The 12,018-nt window shown below is 23.3% G+C and overlaps 1 long non-coding RNA gene across 1 annotated transcript in view; it reads right to left on the bottom strand.

The window, feature by feature from the left end:
• Positions 1–7,702: 7,702 nt before the first annotated feature.
• The window catches only part of LOC126983132 (uncharacterized), a 15,248-nt gene continuing 10,932 nt past the window's right edge, over positions 7,703–12,018 (bottom strand). Inside the window, exons 2-3 of the long non-coding RNA XR_007735513.1 lie at positions 9,352–9,455; positions 7,703–8,156 (exon numbers count right to left, since the gene is read on the bottom strand). This is a non-coding gene — a long non-coding RNA (uncharacterized LOC126983132). The remainder of the gene's footprint in view (positions 8,157–9,351; positions 9,456–12,018) is intronic.

The raw sequence follows: 12,018 nt of genomic DNA on the forward strand, positions 1-12,018 counted from the left end.
TATATATATATATATATATATATATATATATATATATATATATATATATATATATATATATATATATATATATATATATATATATATATATATATATATATATATATATATATATATATATATATATATATATATATATATATACTTTTCTTTCCTTTTATAATTTATATATATATATATATATATATATATATATATATATATATATATATATATATATATATATATATATATATATATATATATATATATATATATATATATATATATATATATATATATATATATATATATATATATATATATATATATATATATATATATATATATATATATCCTCTTCCTTCAACCTCATTTTATTTATAAGGCTTTTTCTTCTGTAAATTTTCTAGCGCTGCAATATTTTTCTTAGCAACTGTTTAACTATATACAACCTCCTTTTATTTATTATACTATCTAAAACGCTATTCTCTTCTTTCAACCTCCCTTTATTCATTAGGCTTCTTCTGTAAATTTCTCTACCGCTGAAATATTTTGTTTAGCAATGGATAAACTATATACAACCTACTTTTATTGATTAGGCTTTTTTCTTCTACAAATTTCTCTAACGCTGTAATATTTTTCTTAGCAAGTGATAAACTATCTAAACGCCCTCCTCCTCCTTCAACCTCCTTTTATTTATTTGGCTTTCTCTGTAAATATCTCTACCTCACAAATATTTGTCTTAGCCACTGGACCGATTATATATATATATATATATATATATATATATATATATATATATATATATATATATATATATATATATATATATATATATATATATATATATATATATATATATATAAAATTTCGAGAAAAAGCCTAATAGATTAAGGAGGTTTTACAGTTGATCCAGTTGCTGAAAAATATTTCAGCGGGTGAGAAATTAAAGAAGAACCTTAATAAATAATGGGAGGTACATACTATTCCTGTATTTTTCTTTTCTTTCCTTTTCATTTTTGTTTTACTCGTGTTTTCTCTTAAAAGACAGTTAAGAAAAAACATATCGGACCGTTTTGGTGTTGTGGACGTTAATTATTCTTGGCCGGACTAAAGAAAAAAACAAAAATATATCTTTGTTACACTGGATTACATTACGTACGGTGAATTAAAGTTATATATATATATATATATATATATATATATATATATATATATATATATATATATATATATATATATATATATATATATATATATATATATATATATATATATATATATATATATATATATATATATATATATATATATATATATATATATATATATATATATATATATATATATATATATATAATTTATTAGGCTTTTTCTGTAAAATTTCTAGCGCTGCAATATTTTTCTTAGCAACTGATTAACTATATGTAACCTCCTTTTATTTATTATACTATCTAAAACGCTATTCTCTTCTTACAACGTCCCTTTATTTATTAGGTTTCTTCCGTAAAGTTCTCTACCGCTGAAATATTTTTTTTAGCAACTGGATAAACTATACTCTTCCATCAACCTCATTTTATTTATTACGCTTTTTCTTCTGTAAATTTCTCTAGCGCTTCAATATTTTTCTTAGCAACTGATTAACTATATACAACCTCCTTTTATTTATTATATTATCTAAAACGCTATTCTCTTCTTTCAACCTTCCTTTATTAATTAGGCTTCTTCCGTAAATTTCTCTACCGCTGAAATATTTTTTTTAGCAACTGGATAAACTATATACAACCTACTTTTATTGATACGGCTTTTTCTTCTTCAAATTTATCTAACGCTGTAATATTTTTCTTAGCAACTGATAAACTATCTATACGCCCTCCTTTTCCTTCAACCTCCTTTTATTTATTTGCTCTCTGTAAATATCTACCTCACAAATATTTTTTCTAGCTATAGGACCAATTATATATATATATATATATATATATATATATATATATATATATATATATATATATATATATATATATATATATATATATATATATATATATATATATATATATATATATGATCAGTTTCTAAAAACAAATATTTCAGGGTAAAATTTACAGAAAAAGCTCTAATAAAAGGAGGTTGCATAGTTATCCAGTTAAGGAAAATATTCAGCTATTGGAGAAATTTACAAATTTACAGAATAATTATAAATAATGAGATAATAATATTCTTCCTTTATTTTTTATTTCTTTCCTTTTCATCTTGTTTTTACTGTGTTTTTCTCTTAAAAGACAGTTAAGAAAAACATATCAGACGGTTTGGTGTTGTGTGACGTTTAATAATTCTTGACCGGACTAAGAAAAAACAAAATAAATATTACATATATATATATATATATATATATATATATATATATATATATATATATATATATATATATATATATATATATATATATATATATATATATATATATTTATATATATATATATATATATATATATATATATATATATATATATATATATATAGTTAATCCAGTTGCTGAGAAAAATATTTCAGCGGGTGAGAAATTTACAGAAGAACCCTAATAAATAATGAGAGGTACATACTATTCCTATATTTTTTTCTTTTCTTTCCTTTTCATCTTTGTTTTACTCGTGTTTTTCTCTTAAAAGATAGTTAAGAAAAAACATATCGGACGGTTTTGGTGTTGTGGACTTTAATAATTCTTGACCGGACTAAAGAAAAAAACAAAAATATATCTTCGTTGTTCTGGATTACATTTCATAGTGAATTATATATATATATATATATATATATATATATATATATATATATATATATATATATATATATATATATATATATATATATATATATATATATATATATATATATATTATATATTTTATTTATATATATAAATATATCTATATATATATATATATATATATATATATATATATATATATATATATATATATATATATATATATATATATATATATATATATATATATATATATATATATATATATATATATATATATATATATATATATATATATATATTCTTCCTTCAACCTCCTTTTATTTATTAGGCTTTTTCTTCTGTAAATTTCTCTACCTTACAAATATTTTTCTGAGCAACTGGACTAATTATATATATATATATATATATATATATATATATATATATATATATATATATATATATATATATATATATATATATATATATATATATATATAGATATATATATATATATATATATTTATATAGATATATATATATATATATATATATATATATATATATACGCTATCCTCTTCCTTCAACCTCATTTTATTTATTAGGCTTTTTCTTCTGTAAAATTCTCTATCGCTGCAATATTTTTCTTAGCAACTGATTAATTATATATAACCTCCTTTTATTTATTATACTATCTAAAACGCTATTCTCTTCTTACAACGTCCCTTTATTCATTAGGTTTCTTCCGTAAAGTTCTCTACCGCTGAAATATTTTTTTTAGCAACTCGATAAACTATACTCTTCCTTCAACCTCATTTTATTTATTACGCTTTTTCTTCTATAAATTTCTCTTGCGCTTCAATATTTTTCTTAGCAACTGATTAACTATATACAACCTCCTTTTATTTATTATACTATCTAAAACGCTATTCTCTTCTTTCAACCTTCCTTTATTCATTAGGCTTTTTCCGTAAATTTCTCTACCGCTGAAATATTTTTTTTTAGCAACTGGATAAACTATATACAACCTACTTTTATTGATACGGCTTTTTTCTTCTGAAAATTTCTCTAACGGTGTAATATTTTTCTTAGCAACTGATAAACTATCTAAACGCCCTCCTCTTCCTTCAACCTCCTTTTATTTATTTGGCTTCCTCTGTAAATATCTCTACCTCACAAATATTTTTATTAGCCACTGGACCAATTTTATATATATATATATATATATATATATATATATATATATATATATATATATATATATATATATATATATATATATATAAATATTTCAGAAAAAACCTAATAAATAAAAGGAGGTTGTATATAGTTGATCCAGATGCTGAAAAAAATATTTAAGCATGTGAGAAATTTACAGAAGAACCCTAATAAATAATGAGAGGTATATACTATTCCTGTATTTTTCTTTTCTTTCCTTTTGTTTTACTCGTGTTTTCTCTTAAAGACAGTTAAGAAAAACATATCGGACGGTTTTGGTATTGTGGACGTTAATAATTCTTGGCCGGACTAAAGAAAAACAAAAATAAATCTTCGTTGTACTGGATTACATTATATATATATATATATATATATATATATATATATATATATATATATATATATATATATATATATATATATATATATATATATATATATATATATATATATATATATATATATATATATATATATATATATATATATATATATATATATCCTTCAACCTCATTTTATTTATTAGGCCTTTTCTTCTGTAAAATTCTCTAGCGCTGCAATATTTTTCTTAGCAACTGATTAACTATATACAACCTCCTTTTATTTATTATACTATCTAAAACGCTATTCTCTTCTTACAACGTACCTTTATTCATTAGGCTTCTTCCGTAAAGTTCTCTACCGCTGAAATATTTTTTTCAGCAACTGGATCAACTATATACAACCTCCTTTTATTTATTAGGCTTTTTTTCTGTAAATTTTCTACCCCTGAAATATTTGTCTTATATATATATATATATATATATATATATATATATATATATATATATATATATATATATATATATATATATATATATATATATATATATATATATATATATATATATATAATTTCACAAGACAATATTTTCAGGGTAGAAACTAAAAAAGCCTAATAAATAAAAGGAGGTTGTATATAGTTGATCCAGTTGCTGAAAAAATATTTAAGTGAGAAATTTACAGAAGAATCTAATGAATAATGAGAGGTACATTCTATTCCTGTATTTTCTTTTTCTTTCCTTTTGTTTTACTGTGTTTTTCTCTTAAAAGACAGCTAAGAAAAACATATCAGACAGTTTTGGTGTTGTGGACGTTAATAATTCTTGGCTGGACTAAAGAAAAACAAAATAAATCTTCGTTGTACTGGATTACATTTCCTACGGAGAATTATATATATATATATATATATATATATATATATATATATATATATATATATATATATATATATATATATATATATATATATATATATATATATATATATTTATATATTATGCTATCGTCTTCCTTCAACCTCATTTTATTTATTTGGCTTTTTCGTCTTTAAATTCTCTAGCGCTGCAATATTTTTCTTAGCAACTGATTAACTATATACAACCTCCTTTTATTTATTATATTATCTAAAACGCTATTCTCTTCTTTCAACCTTCCTTTATTAATTAGGCTTCTCCCGTAAATTTCTCCACCGCTGAAATATTTTTTTTAGCAACTGGATAAACTATATACAACCTACTTTTATTGATACGGCTTTTTTCTTCTTCAAATTTCTCTAACGCTGTAATATTTTTCTTCGCAACCGATAAACTATCTAAACGCCCTCCTTTTCCTTCAACCTCCTTTTATTTATTTGGCTTCCTCTGTAAATATCTCAACCTCACAAATATTTTTCTTAGCCACTGGACCAATTATTTATATATATATATATATATATATATATATATATATATATATATATATATATATATATATATATATATATATATATATATATATATATATATATATATATAAATTTACAGATAAAAGCCTAATAAATAAAAGGAGGTTATATAGTTGATCAGTTGCTGAAAAAATATTTCAGTGAGAAATTACAGAACCCTAATAAATAATGAGAGGTATATACTATTCCTGTATTTTTTCTTTTCTTTCCTTTTTGTTTTACTCGTGTTTTTCTCTTAAAAGACAGTTAAGAAAAAGCATATCGGACGGTTTTGGTGTTGTGGACGTTAATAATTCTTGGCCGGACTTAAGAAAAAAACAAATATAAATCTTCGTTGTACTGGATTACATTTCGTACGGTGAATTAAAAAGATATATATATATATATATATATATATATATATATATATATATATATATATATATATATATATATATATATATATATATATATATATATATATATATCCTCTTCCTTCAACCTCATTTTATTTATTAGGCTTTTTCTTCTGTAAAATTCTCTAGCGCTGCAATATTTTTCTTAGCAACTGATTAACTACATATAACCTCCTTTTATTTATTATACTATCTAAAACGCTATTCTCTTCTTACAACGTCCCTTTATTCATTAGGCTTCTTCCGTAAAGTTCTCTACCGCTGAAATATTTTTTTTAGCAACTAGATAAACTATACTCTTCCTTCAACCTCATTTTATTTATTACGCTTTTTCTTCTGTAAATTTCTCTAGCGCTTCAATATTTTTCTTAGCAACTGATTAACTTTATACAACCTCCTTTTATTTATTATATTATCTAAAACGCTATTCTCTTCTTTCAACCTTCCTTTATTAATTAGGCTTCTTCCGTAAATTTCTCTACCGCTGAAATATTTTTTTTAGCAACTGGATAAACTATATACAACCTACTTTTATTGATACGGCTTTTTTCTTCTTCAAATTTCTCTAACGCTGTAATATTTTTCTTAGCAACTGATAAACTATCTATACGCCCTCCTTTTCCTTCAACCTCCTTTTATTTATTTGGCTTCCTCTGTAAATATCTCTACCTCACAAATATTTTTCTTAGCCACTGGACCAATTATTTATATATATATATATATATATATATATATATATATATATATATATATATATATATATATATATATATATATATATATATATATATATATATAGAAAAATTTACAAAAACCTAATAAATAAAAGGAGGTTGTTTATAGTTAATCCAGTTGCTGAGAAAAATATTTCTGCGGGTGAGAAATTTACAGAAGAACCCTAATAAATAATGAGAGGTACATACTATTCCTGTATTTTTTCTTTTCTTTCCTTTTTGTTTTACTCGTGTTTTTCTCTTAAAAGACAGTTAAGAAAAAACATATCGGACGGTTTTGGTGTTGTGGACGTTAATAATTCTTGGCCGGACTAAAGAAAAAAACAAAAATAAATCTTCGTTGTACTGGATTACATTTCGTACGGTGAATTAAAGTGATATATATATATATATATATATATATATATATATATATATATATATATATATATATATATTCACGCTATCCTCTTCCTTCAACCTACTTTTATTTATTATGCATTTTCCTTCTGTAAATTTCTCTAACGCGGCAATATTTCTCTTAGCAACTCATCAACTAAGCCTTCTTTTATTTATTTATTAGGCTTTTGTAAATTTCTCTACCGCTGAAATAACTTTCTTAGCAACTGGACCAAATATATATATATATATATATATATATATAGATATATATATAGATATATATATATATATACATATACATATACCTATATATGCTAGCCTCTTCCTTCAACCTCCTTTTATATATTAGGCTATTTCTTCTGTAAATTTCTTTACTGCTGCAATATTTTCCTTACCAACTGGATCAACTATATATATATATATATATATATATATATATATATATATATATATATATATATATATATATATATATACGCTATCCTCTTCCTTCAACCTCATTTTATTTATTAGGCTTTTTCTTCTGTAAAATTCTCTAGCGCTGCAATATTTTTCTTAGCAACTGATTAACTATATATAACCTCCTTTTATTTATTATACTATCTAAAACGCTATTCTCTTCTTACAACGTCCCTTTATTCATTAGGCTTCTTCCGTAAAGTTCTCTACCGCTGAAATATTTTTTTTAGCAACTGGATAAACTATACTCTTCCTTCAACCTCATTTTATTTATTACGCTTTTTCTTCTGTAAATTTCTCTAGCGCTTCAATATTTTTCTTAGCAACTGATTAACTATATACAACCTCCTTTTATTTATTATACTATCTAAAACGCTATTCTCTTCTTTCAACCTTCCTTTATTCATTAGGCTTCTTCCGTAAATTTCTCTACCGCTGAAATATTTTTTTTAGCAACTGGATAAACTATATACAACCTACTTTTATTGATACGGCTTTTTTCTTCTTCAAATTTCTCTAACGCTGTAATATTTTACTTATAAACTGATAAACTATTTATACGCTCTCCTTTTCCTTCAACCTCCTTTTATTTATTTGGCTTCCTCTGTAAATATCTCTACCTCACAAATATTTTTCTTAGCCACTGGACCAATTATTTATATATATATATATATATATATATATATATATATATATATATATATATATATATATATATATATATATATATATATAGTTGATCCAGTTTCTAAGACAAATATTTCAGGGGTAGAAAATTTACAGAAAAAAAGCCTAATAAATAAAAGGAGGTTGTATATAGTTGATCCAGTTGCTGAAAAAAATATTTCAGCGGGTGAGAAATTTACAGAAGAACCCTAATAAATAATGAGAGGTACATACTATTCCTGTATTTTTTCTTTTCTTTCCTTTTTGTTTTACTCGTGTTTTTCTCTTAAAAGACAGTTAAGAAAAAACATATCGGACGGTTTTGGTGTTGTGGACGTTAATAATTCTTGGCCGGACTAAAGAAAAAAACAAAAATAAATCTTCGTTGTACTGGATTACATTTCGTACGGTGAATTAAAGTGATATATATATATATATATATATATATATATATATATATATATATATATATATATATATATATATATATATATATATAGAGGTACATACTATTCCTATATTTTTCTTTTCTTTCCTTTTATTTTACTCATTTTTTTCTTAAAAGACAGTTAAGAAAAACATATCGGATTTTGGTGTTGTGAACGTTAATAATTCTTGGCCGGACTAAAAAAAAAAAATCTTCTTGTACTGGTTTACATTATGAATTATATGATATATATATATATATATATATATATATATATATATATATATATATATATATATATATATAGATATATGTATATATATATATATATATATATATATACGGTCGCCGCTGGCTTCAACCTCGTTTTATTTATTAGACTTTTTCTTCTGTAAAATTTTCTAGCGCTGCAATATTTTTCTTAGCAACTGATTAACTATATATAACCTCCTTTTATTTATTATACGATCTAAAACGCTATTCTCTTCTTTCAACCTTCCTTTATTCATTAGGCTTCTTCCGTAAATTTCTTTACCGCTGAAATATTTTTTTTAGCAACTGGATAAACTATATTCAACCTACTTTTATTCATACGGCTTTTTTCTTCTTCAAATTTCTGTAACGCTGTAATATTTTTCTTAGCAACTGATAAACTATCTAAACGCCCTCCTCTTCCTTCAACCTTCTTTTATTTATTTGGCTTCCTCTGTAAATATCTCTACCTCACAAATATTTTTCTTAGCCACTGGACCAATTATTTATATATATATATATATATATATATATATATATATATATATATATATATATAGAGAGAGATATCCAGTTTCTAAGACAAATATTTCAGGGGTAGAAAATTTACAGATAAAAAGCCTAATAAATAAAAGGAGGTTGTATATAGTTGATCCAGTTGCTGAAAAAAATATTTAAGCGGGTGAGAAATTTACAGAAGAACCCTAATAAATAATGAGAGGTACATACTATTCCTGTATTTTTTTCTTTTCTTTCCTTTTTGTTTTACTCGTGTTTTTCTCTTAAAAGACAGTTAAGAAAAAACATATCGGACGGTTTATGTGTTGTGGACGTTAATAATTCTTGGCCGGACTAAAGAAAAAAACAAAAATAAATCTCCGTTGTACTGGATTACCTTTCCTACGGTGAATTAATTTGATATATATATATATATATATATATATATATATATATATATATATATATATATATATATATTACGCTGTCCTCTTCCTTCAACCTCATTTTATTTATTAGGCTTTTTCTTCTTTAAATTCTCTAGCGCTGCAATATTTTTCTTAGCAACTGATTAACTATATATAACCTCCTTTTATTTATTATACGATCTAAAACGCTATTCTCTTCTTACAACGTCCCTTTATTCATTAGGCTTCTTCCGTAAAGTGTTCTACCGCTGAAATATTTTTCTTAGCAACTGGATAAATTATACTCTTCCTTCAACCTCATTTTATTTATTACGCTTTTTCTTCTGTAAATTTCTCTAGCGCTTCAATATTTTTCTTAGCAACTGATTAACTATATACAACCTCCTTTTATTTATTATACTATCTAAAACGCTATTCTCTTCTTTCAACCTTCCTTTATTCATTAGGCTTCTTCCGTAAATTTCTCTACCGCTGAAATATTTTTTTTAGCAACTGGATAAACTATATACAACCTACTTTTATTGATACGGCTTTTTTCTTCTTCAAATTTCTCTAACGCTGTAATATTTTTCTTAGCAACTGATAAACTATCTAAACGCCCTCCTCTTCCTTCAACCTCCTTTTATTTATTTGGCTTCCTCTGTAAATATCTCTACCTCACAAATATTTTTCTTAGCCACTGGACCAATTATTTATATATATATATATATATATATATATATATATATATATATATATATATATATATATATATATATATATATATATATATATATATAGTCAGTTTCTAGACAAATATTTCAAGGTAGAAAATTTACAGAAAAGCCTAATAAATAAAAGGAGTATATATATTGATCCAGTTGCTGAAAAAATATTTAAGCGGAGAAATTTACAGAAGAACCTAATAAATAATGAGAGGTATATACTATTCCTGTATTTTTCTTTTCTTTCCTTTTTGTTTTACTCGTGTTTTTCTCATAAAAGACAGTTAAGAAAAACATATCGGACGATTTTGGTGTTGTGGACGTTAATAATTCTTGGCCGGACTAAAGAAAAAACAAAAATAAATCTTCGTTGTACTGGATTACATTTCGTACGGTGAATATATATATATATATATATATATATATATATATATATATATATATATATATATATATATATATATATATATATATATATATATATATATATATACGGGCTGGGCGTCGTTCAACCTCATTTTATTTATTAGGCTTTTTCTTCTGTAAAATTCTCTAGCGCTGCAATATTTTTCTTAGCAACTGATTAACTATATATAACCTCCTTTTATTTATGATACTATCTAAAACGCTATTCTCTTCTTACAACGTCCCTTTATTCATTAGGCTTCTTCCGTAAAGTTCTCTACCGCTGAAATATTTTTTTTAGCAACTGGATAAACTTTTCCTTCAACCTCATTTTATTTATTACGCTTTTTCTTCTGTAAATTTTTCTAGCGCTTCAATATTTTTCTTAGCAACTGATTAACTATATACAACCTCCTTTTATTTATTATACTATCTAAAACGTTATTCTCTTCTTTCAACTTTCCTTTATTCATTAGGCTTCTTCCGTAAATTTCTCTACCGCTGAAATATTTTTTTTAGCAACTGAATAAACTATATACAACCTACTTTTATTGATACGGCTTTTTTCTTCTTCGAATTTCTCTAACGCTGTAATATTTTTCTTAGCAACTGATAAACTATCTAAACGCCCTCCTCTTCATTCAACCTCCTTTTATTTATTTGGCTTCCTCTCTAAATATCTCTACCTCACAATTATTTTTCTTAACCACTGGACCAATTATTTATATATATATATATATATATATATATATATATATATATATATATATATATATATATATATATATATATATATATATATATATATATATATATAAAAATATAGTTCAAAGACAAATATTATAGGGTGAAAATTTACAGAAGAACCTAATAAATAATGAGAGGTACATACTATTCCTATATTTTTCTTTTCTTTCCTTTTGTTTTACTCGTGTTTTCTCTTAAAAGACAGTTAAAA

The sequence above is a fragment of the Eriocheir sinensis genome, chromosome 53 (genome assembly GCF_024679095.1).
Source record: "Eriocheir sinensis breed Jianghai 21 chromosome 53, ASM2467909v1, whole genome shotgun sequence".
Classification (NCBI taxonomy): Eukaryota; Metazoa; Arthropoda; class Malacostraca; order Decapoda; family Varunidae; genus Eriocheir; species Eriocheir sinensis.